The sequence below is a fragment of the Myotis myotis genome, unplaced genomic scaffold, assembly GCF_014108235.1.
Source record: "Myotis myotis isolate mMyoMyo1 unplaced genomic scaffold, mMyoMyo1.p scaffold_m19_p_15, whole genome shotgun sequence".
Taxonomy (NCBI): domain Eukaryota; kingdom Metazoa; phylum Chordata; class Mammalia; order Chiroptera; family Vespertilionidae; genus Myotis; species Myotis myotis.
In genome coordinates, this window is record NW_023416319.1 from 9,677,115 (window position 1) to 9,692,167 (window position 15,053).

The window sequence follows — 15,053 nt, forward strand, 5'->3', positions numbered from 1 at the left end:
AAAATAAAAAGGCATGAATCATAGAGTTGACGATAAAGAGCTGATCTGTATTATCAGCCATGTATGCCTTGAAAGATGCTACCTTCCTGTCTTTGTTCCAGCCATTTACTTAGCCTGAAATCCATTCTAACTTTGCCTGGACAAATCTTACTCCTCCTTTAGGGGCCATTATAAAACGCCATGTCATTCATGGAACTCATGCTCATTCTTCTAAACTGGCATTAATCTACAGACTCTGGGAGTTGCGCACTGAGGTTTCTGATCACCATCCATCTTGAGTTTGCCCTTCTTCTGCACTCCTTAGCTCTCTTCAATTAGGATGTTGGTTTTCTAAAGACAAGAGTCATCCTCCATCCCTATATACCCAGCAAAGTTCCTTGCACATATCTGTGGAGTGAATTACCATTTTTTCTAAGTGCGTCCCAGGATGAGAGTATTAATAGGGGAAATCAGTTCCTTTAAGTAAGTGGTTTTCACTGTTGTTTTTATCCTAGGAGGGAGTATTAAAGAGTGTGAGGATGCCTAGCCTTCAAGGTGCGTCAGTAGATCCCACCAATGAATGAGTCGCCACTGCTGCCTTTCCCTGGCCGTATTTGGAATGACCCCCTGAATCAAGCCTCACTGTATTTCTTAGAGGGACACTTACACCTCAAAGAAGATTCATCTAAAGAAACTAGCACATAGGATTTCATTTTCCCTAAGGCTTCCATGTCTTGTGTCAGTAAACCATCAATAATTAAATAGCAACAGTTAAAACAAGACCACCCAGGAATACAGGCCCCAGGGTTGGGCCATAGCAATGGTTTGTATGGTCCCCTTATCCCAAGCAATTTTAAAGATCACCCACAGTTCCCAGTTGAAAATGGTGTCTGGTTGATGGCTCCCTTTTAGAAGGAAAAAAAATAGAAGACGATAGAAATTGACAGCAAAACTTTCATACAAATTGCCAGAGCCTGGAAGGATTTTCTAATTCTACAAAAAGATGAATTGGACTGACAAATGTAAGAAGTAGATCCCCCCACCCCCACAAAGCTGTTACTAGATAAAAATAATGCAAGGTCTGTAACAACTAGAAGCCAAGCAGCTGTATCTCTGATAAGTTGATGCTGTGACATAGAGGCATTAGGACTACTGTATTCATTGCTCCTTCCCCACACTCATCTTCTTTCTTTTCTGTAGCTGGTAACAAGAGTTCCCAGGAAAACAATGAATCGATATTGGGTAGTGATAGGCAAGGTATGGAGTAATGCAATAGATCCTGGAAGCATTCTGGTCTTTATAAGCAAACTGTGTCCGTGTGTATATGTGTGTGTGTGTGTGTGTGTGTGTGTAGTGGGGGGGAGGGTAAATGTGAAGGAGATGCCAGTGGTATACCCTGGTATCTCTTTCACATCTTTGTTGAACATTTTTCATGCCAGAGTCAAGGAGTGGGGGAGGGAAGAAGTTCCATTTCATTCTCATAAAGACAGTACAGAGACAAAGGGCTATCTCCAGACACAGTAGAGCATATAAAGCTGCCATCCATTTGCAGATCTAGGAAGAAGTTTTAAAAAGTAACCAAATCAAATAAAAACTCAAAACTTCCCAGGCTAGTGTGGCTCAGTTGGTTGAATGTTGTCCTGTACACCGAAAGGTCGCTGGTTCAATTCCCAGCCAGGGCACATGTGCAGGCTGTGGGATCTATCTCCAGTTGGGGTGTGTACAGGAGGCAAGCAACTGATGTTTCTCTCTCACATTGATGTTTCTCTCTCTCCCTCTCCCTACCACTCCCTATAGCACCAATTAAAAAACACACCTCAAAACAACATGAGGATGATGGGGGAAAAAATCCTACAGAACAAGCTAAGGAAATGACATCCTGAAGAGACAGAAGAAGAGTGCAATTCTGAAAATTAAGTGCTAAAGAAACCAAAAAAACTTTTTTGAAAGTAGTTTGGCATCCTCAATGAAAACAGTAAGAGGTAGAGCTTTTATAAAGTAAGGGACAGAAAAATGGTAAAGTAAGAACCTGTGAGACTGAGAAAAGAGAAAAGAATTAAAAGGGGGAGCTATGGGTGAGATAAATAAAATATTTCAATGAAACAGTAATGCAACAGCAGCATTAATATTCACATAATTAGCAGTAAAAAGTAGAAATGATGCTGCAAAAAGTGGAATCAATGATATTGGAGCTAAATTAAAGTGAGAAGAAAAAGAAGAGCAAAAATGACAAATATGGAAAATATAAAATAGCGATTGAATGTGAGGATCACAGATGTTTCTGAAACCAGAAAACTTGGAAGAGAAGCCACAGTCTAAGACACGATAAAAGAAAAGACTCCTCAGGGGCCAAGAGAAGACCTGAATTTGAGGATTTAAAGTTCTTGTGATCCACCAAAATGAGTGAGAGACTCATTTATTGACACATCCTGGGTAGACTGTTCAATTCCAAAGACTTATAAAACCAAAGCAAAACCAACACAACCTACAAACATGTCACTACAGAGTCTGCCCTTCTGCAGATTGGAGAACATAAATGCCAGAAGACAACAGCTCAACATCTGTAGATTCCTAAGAAGCATAGGATCTTCATAAGCAAACTGTGTCCGTGTGTATGTGTGTGCGTGCACACCCACACCAACATTCATAGATACACATACACATCCATGTCACATGTATACAATTGGTGGCAATTCCCATATATGTGAGGATCAGGATACAGATGCCCCTTGCCTTATAATGGCGTTAGTGACAATAATTCTATCATAAATTGAAAATATTTTAAGTCAAAATGCATTTAACACACCTAACCTACCGAACATCACAGCTCAGTCTAGCCTACCTTAAATGCGCTCAGAGCACGTTAGCCTGCAGTTGAGCAACTATCTTAAAGAAGAGGTACGGATGGACACTCTGCAGCCATGGCAGGATGAGAAGACACAAAACAATATCCCAAAACACCCTGGCAACACAGCATACTGCAGGGTGTCGGTTGTTTACCCTTGTGATCTTGGACTTGATTCGAAGATGCAGCTTACTGCCCAGCATCCTAGGGGAGTATTGCACGCACATCACTAGTCCAGGAAAAGATCAAAACTCAAAATTCAAAGTACGGTTTCTGCAGAATGAATATAGCCTTCACACCACTGTGAAGTTAAAAATCGTTAAGTCCATTGTTAATGGGGGAACATCTGTATATACAAATCATATACTTTTCTTAAAAAATTACTTGGAAGATATAGCTCAGCCGACTACAAGATCAAAAAGTTAACAACTCAAGAATGGGGAAATCATACATAAGATGAGCACTTATTCCCTTCAAGGATGCCACACTAAAAAACTAATATAATCCATGAATGAAGACATAGCATCAATATATAGCAATAAGCTAGCAAAAACCTGTTTAACATAAAGGGAATATTCCTACGAGGGAATATTATGCAACCACTATAAATAAGAATTACAAAGAGTTTTTAGTGGCATGGGAAAATGCTTTTAATAGAACCTTAATGCAAAGAGCAGAATATAAAACTGTACATGCTGACTGATCTCAATTAAATAAATGAAATCCATAGAAAATGACAGGCATAAAATATGCCAAAACTTTAACCAGTTGCTCCCCGGGCTTCCTTTCACTGTGATTATGAATAACTTTCTTCCTATTTTTTGATAAAGTTTTTTTTACTATAAAATAAAAGGTTTTAAAAAACTTTCATTAGATTTTCTAAATTAGGAAAGATATAAGTATGAAGACTAGGTGTAAATTTAGAAATAGATTTAAGATACAATATTAATAAATGAGAAAAAGCAATATAACATTATACATGGATTGTGACTGAAACCCTGGAAGGGAATACTAGTATATCAAGGAAGTAGCTTGCTTCAAGGCAGAGGGATTAAAAACCATCTTCTAATGACTGCCTTTAATATTATTATTTTATGTTTTATGGTAAAATGTGATGTAAAAAGATGCCCTCAAAAAATGTTAGTCATATCCTCGACATGGTGATGTTACACAAAAGGAGACCTTTCTGATGCCAGCAATTACCATCCATAGTTCCCCAAAGACTAATCAGGTTCACTTTCATGTTCCAACCAATTACTATCATTACAGCTTAGACTAAGGCCTTTTTTCTGTTGTAACCCTAGCACTTAGCCTGCTGTTCAAAAATTTGTGAGTGAAATAAATATTTGGTGAATGAAGAAATGAGTAATAGAAGACAAACAAGGCTATTCCGCTTGATAGGTACCTCCTTTGGTAAAAAGATTCTCCGCATTCATTCAGTTTTTACAGCATCCCCAGTGCTGAACACAACAAGGATATTTTGCTTCCAGAATTCTCATCATCCTTCCTAGATGACATGCTCCATGGAAATCCAGTCGGAGCCAAAACCTGGTGCCATGTTTTTATTTCTCTTTTCCATTTCAAAAGGAAAAGCTGTAGTTAATTCTGATTTTCCTGCGGGCAGAGGGAAGGGACACTTTTTATGTGTGTGAAAGAATGGCACCCCCAGCCACCTGAGGACAGTTCCTCGCAGGAACACCTGTTTGCCCCAATTGAAGCCTCTCCAAATCGCGTCCCGGGGAGCGGGAGCTCGCTCTGAACATGCCCCACCGCTCTACAATATTCATTCCCCACCTGTCCGGTGGCCGCCGCAGCTGGGGAATGCTCCAGCCAGGGAAAGCTGTGCCTTGGCCCTGACATGGCAGAGCCAATAACAGCTAATGTTCACCCAGAGCCTGGCCCGGGTTCAGTTGCCCGAGTTAAAATAAAAAAGTCTCCTCTTTACCTGCCCACAGTCCACCAGGCATAGCACGGGTTCTTAAGGAGGGGGAGGGAAATCATTTTTCATCTTCATACCAATATGTTGCAAAATCAAGTCGTATCTTTCACTCTTTGTCTCTTAAATCTGAGTTTTTTGGGTTTTCGACTCCTAGTCCTATTAAATAGTTGGTATTTGCTGAAAATGAGGATTGGTAAATTAATTTCTCCAACAAGAGAACTATTAAAATCCAGGAGGTAAAGTGTAATAAAAATGATCTTAAACACGTAATGTAACATGCAATTCAAGGAAGAAAAAAGATGCCCACATCAAACTCCAATTATAATAGTGAAATAATGTTTTATTTAAAAAATTCTAACCATGAGAAAACTGTACTTTTGAAAAGCTCACATAAAGCCTTATAAAATAAGAGACCTTTTATCTACTCCACATCCGTGAGCTTGAAAATACTTTATCTATGCAATTTCAAGGCACATCAAAACCCCAGTGAATAAATAAAATGTTCTTTTTCGCTTTGTACAGAAGCTTTAAAAATTATCCATATAAATGGTTTGGCCTTGAACAAACAGATTAAAAGACCTAAAAGGCTATAGTTTCAGATCATGTATACATAATAGAAAATAAATGCTTTTCTTTATTGGCTGGGCAAGTTTTCTACTAATAAATTATATAAGGCCATTTGACGAGGAAGATTTAATTGGAATATGTGAAAAAGTCAGTGTTTTAAAGTGATATACTTATTGAATAATTAATATGCCACAATAAAATAATTCATGTACTCTGCCAATATTCTTTGCATCTCTTCATGAATCATAGCTATAGTAGGTATAGCCAACATGCAGGATAATTTCAGATGCTATTAAGTTTTACAATGTAATTTAGTTAAGAACATCAAAATTCTCACTAACTTCTAAAATTGGGGTAAGATGTGGGAAAAGATTGTTCATAATTGCTTACAATTAGAACTATTTAGGTGACTTCAAGCCTTTCTTATTCTTTGAAGAAAATCTTAAACTCCACTGCGATTTAAAAATAATCTCAGTATTTGGATCATATTTACTTAATGAGCAGGTACAGTTACATGTTGCTTATTAACTTCCAGTGTCCCCTCAACACAGTTGTGCACAAACAGATCTTTTTTATTATGTATACATATATAATAAAAATATATTGATTTTTAAAGAGAGAGGAAGGGAGAGGGATAGAAAGATAGAAACATCGATGAGAGAGAATCACCATCAATTGGCTGCCTCCTGCACATCCCCAACTGGGGACCAAGCCTGCAACATGGGCATGTGCCATGACCAGGAATCAAATTGGTGACCTCCTGGTTCATGGGTCAAAGCTTAACCACTGAGCACACTGGCTGGGCACAGAAAAACAGATCTTTTTTTTTTTTATTGATTTCAGAGAGGAAAGAAGAGGGAGAGAGAGAAAGATAGAAACATCAATGATGAGAGAGAATCACTGATTGGCTGCCTCTGCACGGCCCCTACTGGGGAGTGAGCCCGCAACCTGAGCATGTATCCTTGACTGAAATCGAACCTGGGATCCTTTAGTCCACAGGCTGACATTCTATCCACTGAGCCAAAGCAGCAAGGGCCAAACAGATCTTTTTGACACCATCCCATAGCATTCAAGTTCTGCTACTGGGAAGTGGCCATAAAAAGGGAAACAGTCAGTACACCACATATGAGGGTTAAGAATTAGTAACTTTTAGGCCCCAGGTAGCTGCCGTCTCCTCTGTAGTCTTACCTTACCACAGCCCCCCAGGGGTTTCTTCATTGTATCACCTGTTGCATTTATTTCTCACTTACCATATAGCACAAGCTCCTAGGTATTAAAAATATTAAGCTACCTGGGAGTAGAGTTCAGAGTTAGTTGAATCTGATGCCTAGTATATTCCCTTTACGCAATAATATTGAATATTTGCTGGTGAAGAAGATTGCTGCTGCTGTTCCTGATAAGAGACAGCTAAGAACATGATTTCTGTGGCTGAAGTCAGGGCATTGGTCCAAGTTTTGCCCAATCTTGGTGGAAATGAACTTGGACAAGACTCAACTCCTGGAGGTCTCAATTAACTATAACATAAGAGGAACAATGGCAGTACCAATTCACAGAGTCCTTATGGAGATTACATTAAATGAAATTTTGTATGGTGAATGTGCCTTGTAACCAGAAGGCCCCACAGTATAGATTTTAATTGTTGTAGTTGTCTTTAAGGACTTATTTTGGATAAATGATCTGGTTTCCCAAAGAAGGTATCCCTGCAAAGTTTCTTGTTAAACTTTGTGGAAAATTCAAAATAAGTATTTCTGGTAGGCTAACTCATTAGAAATAAGCCAGGATATCGCAGTAATTGAGTGGTATTTAGTTAGGACGTTGTGCACAGTTTTGTAACAATAGCTCATTTTTGGAGGTGGTCATGGACTCTTACAAATGTTATGGAAAATTCCCAGGAAGATGCATGTACACACATACACAAACATTTTCAGAGAACTCCAGTGGCTCAGAGATTCTGGCAAGCCCACCCCAGGATAAGGACCACCACCCTGTGCCTTAAGACAGAGAATATGGTTGGTTTCCTAGACCTTGGAACCTGATCCAGACACTCTAACTAGCTTGGGAATTGAAAGCAAATAGTTTTTTTCTCCCCTTATCACAAAATCATTAAGTCATCAGAAGATGAAAAAGCAGAGTGGTTTTTCCCAGGTAAATTATAATTGTACAGGAAACTTGGGTGCTATTCTTCCATAATTCCAAGCCTTCTCAACCCTTTAAAAATTTACTATTCTGGCCCTGGCCAGTGTAGCTCAGTTGGTTGGGCATTGTCCCATGCACCAAAAGATTGCTGGTTCAATCCATGGTCAAGGCACATGTCCTGGTTGAGGGCGCAGTAGGGGGGGCGGTGCAGGAGGCAGCAGATCAATGTTTCTCTCTCTCTCTCTCGAAATCAATAAAAAAAATCTTTTAAAAAATGTACCATCCTGGCATTTTCTTCACTGATATTCATATTTAATTTCAAAGTTCATATAACTTTGCAAAAGAAGTCACTATCTTTTATAATAGGATATTGAAGTTAAAAAATGATTATGCCTCCTGTCACTTCAGCTTCTGTCTTGTCAGAAAATGTTAGCAACAGTTCAAAATAGTAAATGAAAACAACCTTAATTAATACTAGCAAGGTGGTGGCAAACTTTAGAATTTAACAAATACTTATCACACTTTTGGATACTGGATACACTTCTTTACAAATAGTGGGGTATTTGTCCTCAGAAAAGCAAAGAATTCTTTCTTCATACCTAGACGACAAATTCTCAAGATGTACACAGTTGTTTCTTATTATGGCCGCCCTGGAAAACATTTCTGGGAAGGCACAATTCCCAGCCACCTACTTTGTTTACAGCAGACAAAACTGCCTGTGTGGTATAAATAGGAGTCTGTCTTTAAATGCTGCTGAAAAATAAAATGCAACCATGAAAAGAAGCCATTTCCTGCCCCCAAGGTGGCTTAAAAAAAAAAAAAAAAAAAAAAAAAGCTTGGCTACTTTCGGAACAGCACCAAAGCACAAATAATAATTATCAATTGCTGCACAATAAAAGACTAATTAGAAAAAAAGAAACCCAAGAAGAAAACCCCCTCTGAGCTACATATTCCACAGGCACCCTCGGAACTGTCAGCGCTGGGAAGTACCCTTACCCAGCGACTGTGGGCCCCTTTCTGTCCTCCTGCCCTGGAGATGTATATCTATAACTCGCTCTTGTGTCCGCAGATAAACTTGGCCTTGTCTCCCTAACTGCACTTTCAAAAGAAGCTTCACTGTGGTTTGACTTTTGATCTGGGCAGCAGCTCGCTCCACCACCTGCACCGCGCCTGAGCCGTCACTGAGCTCGCTTTGTCCCATCTCATAACACAGCCAGCCTTTTAAAATTGATGTGTGAATACACTACTTTACAATGTGAGCGTTCAAACAAAAAAAATATGGTGGTGATGCTGGTGGTGGCAGCAGCAGCAGAAGGGGGGGTTTGTGGAGAGGGGAGCCCCGACTCTTGCTTCATGAAGTTCAGATATTGTTCGCTGCGTTTAATGAAACAGATGGCCAAAGGCCTCCCTCAACTTACAATGGAGCGGACAGTGGTGCGAAGGCGTGGGGGCCTGGGATTGTAAGACGTTGTTTGGGATGTGTGTTAATAAATAGCCATTTACGAGGGGGGCTGGGGCTCCTTTACGTGCATAAGGAAGGCCTAGGACGCCTCGCTTCTGGTTAACAGCTCAAGGCTGCGTTCAAAGACGGCATTGATGGTGAAGGTAAAGGGCATCCATCCTATTCTACATCGCATTAGAGAATGGCATGTATCCTGGCGGAAAAAAGAAAAAAATCAGAAAAGAAAGGTAATTCAAGAATTAGGTCAAATTATGGCTCACAACCGAGAAAAATATAAGATGCTTTTCTACTGTGATTAATTAATGGACAAAAATATTGTTATTGTGTAAGCACTTACTTTATCTTTGAATGAACTTATTTGCACTGGAGCCAAAGTGCAATAGAGAAAAATCTGCAGCGATTCAATAAATGACAACCACGTGAACCTCAACAGCAACTGGGAAACTATTCCCATAGAGCCATCCTTCCCGAGATTATTCACTGACCAGGCCTACGCCAGGGGTATGGCCTGTGCCAAATGCCATGAGGTTCCTGACCACCTACAGCTTCCAATTCACACCCGAGGACCTGGAGGGAACCAGCCAGACAGAAACACCTCATGCCTTTCGGGTGGGATGTACCAGGGGGACTGTCACTGCGTCTCCCAGAAACACTTCTGTCAACTGGCCCGTCTCAGTCCATGTTTTGGGGAAACCAGCATGACTCCCAGTCCCTGTTTCTCTCTCTCACTTAGATAGCCTCCCCTGTGCACAACATTGTGGGGAGCTGTATAAAATCCTTTATGGGGTAAAAACGATCCAGGAGAAAGTTCAGACATGGAGGCAAATAAACACAGTACACACAATGCAAAGCAGAAGGCACCGGTGCCTCGGAGATGTGGAGGCGGCCGTGAAGAAGGACCAGAGGGAAGACAGGCCACTTCCGGCTGGGGACAGCTGAGGGCATGACGGGAAAGCGGTCCTGCACCTGAGATCCAGGTGCAGATAAAAGTCCATCCGGAACATTTTGCAGGTGGCATCGGATGTTTTTGCCCAGCTGGCATCCGCCCCCTTTTAGTAGAAGCCCTGGATTTTCCTCAGAGATCTATTATTTGTCCATCCCTTGCATGAAGTCTCAGGTCTAAACATCAGATCACAGGTGAGTGGGAATTGCACCTACCCATAATCAATAGGACTCCATGCTATGACTTTTGTTGGAACTACTGCAAGATAAAATTGCTATAGTCACTGAGAAGGCTTCCAAAAGCTGCAACTCCATGAGGAGAAATGCTGACGAAGGACAGATTCCCCCCGCCCCCCACTAACACAAGAAAGCTGAGATGAGAGATGGAGGAGCAGGACAGTCCTGATAATACTGTTTGAGCCCTTATGTTCCACTGCGTTTGAAGTTGCTTCTGCGCTTCAACGAGTTCCATGTGACAACGTGCATCTATAGTCTCACCTTTCCATGTATGTGACTATGAACAGCTTCCTTGACTAAGAATAGTTATTCTCATCTGTAAAATGGGGATAGGGTGCTTCTTCCACAGGGTTCTTAAAGATTCAACCAGATAACGTGCGTAGGGCAGCTGCAGAGTTAGGGAACTTTAAGTGCTGCAGTCACATGCCTGACACAGGACCAACATTCTATGTGCAGAGCTACCAGAATGTTATTAAAGAGAAATATATATAAAGAAATCCAAAGTCGTTCTTTAGTTTGGTAAACACATCTCCCATGTCAGCCTTGACGAGGCCAGGCAGTCAGACAAAGGCAACGAGGCAAATGTACAGTAATAAATTTACTCACACAAAATACCTAGAGTTAAAAAAAGAAATTTCCTCTTTGTAGCATTATTCTAAGGTTGGAGTGTAAATCTGTTAAGTCTAAAGAATCTGCAGATTCAATCAGTTTACTCTGAAAGAACAGAACTTGATTAAAAGGTGAAGAATTTCTTAGAGGTTAGGTTTTGCTGTACTAATTTCAGGTCGGGGCCCACGCTCATCACTAGTAAAAACAAGCCAGGAAAGAGCAATGAGATAAACAGAGAAATGTGAAAATGTAAAGGGAAGGGACTTTGAGAGAATATACATTTTTCAGTGCATTAAAATTGAGAGTAAATCCTCAAGGTCATTTTTTCTCACATGTCTTGAAAGCTCTCTACTGTTGAATTTTCAGAAATTGTAATAAGAACAATTAAAATAAAACAAAATGTTTCCTTGGCAAAATGAGGTGAGGAAAAGAATGAATTTTTAAGGAAGATGAAAAAACATTCAGTCATAGCTCATCTCTTTAAGAATAAAGCTATTTATTTAAAAATTATATTTCTGTAGCATATAAATCTGGCATTGGCATTTCTGGCATTCTTACCCTTAGGAATTATTCTGACAGTATATTTAAATTTTCCAGATATTTTATCTGTCACCCTACAAAGCAACAAAACCACGTTTAAAATGTGCAATGTGAATGCAATGATTGGTGGCAATTATTCCTTAGATTGAGTCAGAAATAGCTCTGACAAAAATTCTATGTATTAAATAGTGACATGTGAATAGTGCTTGCTAGGTCAGCCACCTTTAATATAATCTGCTTTGTTTATACTGTAGATTAGTAATGAAGACTTCTTACCAACTACATGTTTACATGATGTTGGGAGGGTAAACAGAACTCACTTTTTGAAGAAAACATTCTAATGTTTTTTAAATTGTGGAAATAGTAGAGGAAAATATGGGTGTGTGAGAGAGAAAAGTATTTGATATGAAGGGAATCATACAAAAATATCCTATATAATAAAAGCCTAATATGCAAATTGTCCCCTGGACCAGTAGTTCGACTGCTTGCTATGACATGTGCTGACCACCAGGGGGCAGTGCAGAACATGGTGGGTGTCAGCGACAAAATGCTGGCAACAGGCGGTAGTGGAGGCAAGGCCAGCCCCAATGGGCTTCCAGGTGAATCTTCAGGGCCGCAGCCGCCACCACTGCAGGGGCCGGTCGGATTCCCTGTGGGTTCGCACAAGAGCTGGTCTGCAAGACTGGCTGGGAGAGAGCACACTGCTCCAGCTTCCATGCAGTGCCACTGGGCGGCCCAGAGGCTCACGCTGCTCCCTGGCCCGCAGCTTCTGGCTGTGCTCACTACATCTCCGCGTGGGGACTTGGGTGCTATGACTCAGGCGGAGGAGGACACGTAGGGGTCCAGGGGCCCAGGTGCTACCCAGGGCCCAGAGGTCAGCTGGGACCTGCCCTTCCATGCCAGACGCTTGTGCTTCGACTGCCGGCCAGGCCTAGGGACCGCACCTGTGCACGAATTTTGAGCACCTGGCCTCTAGTATTTTAATAATATATAACACCTGCCATTTCATTTTGTAAGCCTTTTGCCAGCATATATACAGGCAGTCGATGAACCAACATAAATTGATTAATATGTCCTCTAAATTTATGTCAGTGGAGTTCCCAAATGATAACTCTGTTGATCCCTAAGGAATCCTTCAGATACCTCTAGATTCAAATACACTGTTACTGATAAATGATTAACTCTTCAGAGGTAAAAAGAAACAGTCACGATGTCCTTTGTTTTCTGACTGAAAATCTCAAAAACGTCTATTTCCATTTTCACTGACTGCCGGCACTGTTTGATCTAATAAGACTTCCCCGTCAAACGTGTAGGAGAAAACATACAAACACACACATGCCTGCAAATATATGAGGAGCAACACTGAAGCCTCTCGGTGCTACTTGGGACCCTTTAAGACAGCCATTCAAATAATCAAATTTCGTGCAGGTCAATGAAAAATCCATTTCTTTCACCCCAATCACCACACAAGTGGTCATTTGTTTCATGAGCGTTTTCGTTGTCTGAAACACCACTTTATTTAAACTCTGTCTACAGAGTCAGGAAATGAACATTTGTCCCTAGGTAGCTCTCTATCTTACGTCAAGACAGAAGAAAAATACAGGAAATCAGCGCTATCTGTATTCTGATGTCATATTTCACTGTTACAATTTTGAATGGACCAAATGTCTTTGTTTTCACTTCTGGTAATATCATGTAGCTACATGAAGAGTAATTTATTTATTTACGTTGGTTGAATCAGTTGCTACCTCACTAAATTAGATGTGTCTCATCTAATTTTTCTGCATACTTTTGTTCTTTCAAAACTTGGTTCTCTTATGATTCCATATCATCCTCCATGTCTCTATATTTCCCAAACATAGTGGCGTTACAGCAATTGAACTCGTATTTTCTATTGGTTATTTGTTTTCCTGGCACCCTTTTTCATCACCAGTAAGGGTTCGTGGGAGTTGCAGAATCTTCCACAGCTTCCTTGAGAATGAGATGATTTTACGAATTCCCACAGCATGTTAGAGGAACATATTCTCTACTAGACTAGAGCAATCTGAAGGCAAGAATCAAACTGGTTTCATTTGAGGATCCCCAAGGCCTTGTATATAGACATTAAATATTTACTAGAGAGCGAATAAGCACCCCCCCCAGCCCCCCAAAAAAAGAAGAAGGAAGAAAATAGATTTTAAAATTTTCATTTGAAGTTAAAGGATTTAAAAGCATAAATGGTAGTGGCTGCCACTTACTCATTTCATTTCCTATCTGCTTTTGACCAGTTTTACAGAGAATCAGGGGGATATACGTGCAGACATTGGCACTGGTAGAACTTTGGTTTCACCTGTCTTCCCAGTATACTAGTCAAAATAAGTAAAATGACCCAACAAAGGGGCCACGACATGCCCATTTCTGTTCATTTTACAAATTTAAAAACAACCTAAGTTTAAACAATTAAAAATAATCAGCAATCTTTCTTTTAAAGAAAACAGTTCCTTGGTTTGGTATGTTATAGACTATTCACCTATTCTCAGTCACACAGAAGTGATCATGTGGCAACAAGTAAGCTTATGGTGCATGCAGGCAAACACCTCCGCTGCACAAAGAGGACATTCATTTCTCTCACACATTCATGAGGGTGACAGATGAGCACACTGTTCAATAGTCAACTTTTCCTAAATCAGAAGCACCTGTAGATATACGCTGGCGCCGAGCAGTTTGGGTAAGAGAATGAGACTTCTGGAATAAAACCTCAGCAGGTTGGGAGTGAATGCCATGAAAACGGGAGGACAGACCAGAGGGAGCAAAATCAGAGCATCTGAACGAAAGACTCCCGCACATTAAGCCGGGTCCCATTTCCCTAGACACTGTTTTCCCAGGCAATGGTAAGAAATAATTAAGTAGGTAAAATATTTTTGCCTTTTCCCAATTCCAACAGAAATTGTCTATCATGTGGGATAGTACTTAGACACTAACACCCACCCACCATCTGCATGTGGTTCCAAAGACTCACAGGTTCCATTACTGATTGAAAGTACCTGGGTACCTTGGCTGATCACAAGATGCCGGTTGTGCCTACAGCAGTGGTTCTCAACCTTCCTAATGCCGTGACCCTTTAATACAGTTCCTCATGTTGTGGTGACCCCCAATTTCATTGTTACAAACTGAAGATAATTAAAGCATAGTGATTAATCACAAAAACAATATGTAATTATATATGTGCTTTCCGATGGTCTTAGGCGACCCCTGTGAAAGGGTCGTTCGACCCCCAAAGGGGTCGCGACCCACAGGTTGAGAACCGCTGGCCTAGAGAAAAACACAGTCACCACTACACACAGGTGGACTTAAGAGTTTCCTCGGGCCAGACATCCATAGCAAGGTGATGTCCATCTGGGGATTTTTATTCCTGATATTTTTTTTCATACTCTAGCCGGATCCCACAAGGAGACGTGTCAGTGATGAGCTGAGTTTGCCTGCAAACGGAACCTCAAGTAGATTTCAGCGGAGTAATTTTCTTTTGCGGGCTTTTGAAACAACCGCGTTAGTCTGATTTCCCTACAGAAAGCCCCGTCAGAGGTTGCAGAAGTTGTTTGTGCTTCACCCTCTCTAAATGATTTGCAAATTTATTCAAACACAATATGAGGAGATGCTTTATTTGTTGAAATAACTGTCGGCGGTGCCCTGCACAGAAGGGTGAGGTACATCAAGCAGAAACACAGACAGAAACACACTGGTTTAGAAACTCATAAATCCTGATTTGAATCTGCCAACCTGAAAGCCATGGACGGCCCGAATAAACTATTTTTCCTAAA

The 15,053-nt window shown here is 40.7% G+C and overlaps 1 protein-coding gene across 9 annotated transcripts in view; it reads right to left on the reverse strand.

Moving 5' to 3' along the window:
- Positions 1 to 15,053, reverse strand: part of VTI1A (vesicle transport through interaction with t-SNAREs 1A) — a 314,965-nt gene that overhangs the window by 114,518 nt on the left and 185,394 nt on the right. Inside the window, exons 9-11 of one of the 9 annotated variants that reach the window (XR_004972117.1) lie at positions 4,770 to 4,940; positions 4,230 to 4,438; positions 2,833 to 3,125 (exon numbers count right to left, since the gene is read on the reverse strand). The exons of 6 other annotated variants lie outside the window; for them this stretch is intronic. The gene's annotated coding sequence lies outside the window, so the exon portion shown is untranslated. Of the gene's footprint in view, positions 1 to 2,832; positions 3,126 to 4,229; positions 4,439 to 4,769; positions 4,941 to 15,053 lie in introns of those variants that run through there. 2 more of the 9 variants (XR_004972118.1, XR_004972120.1) reach the window with 2 other exon arrangements.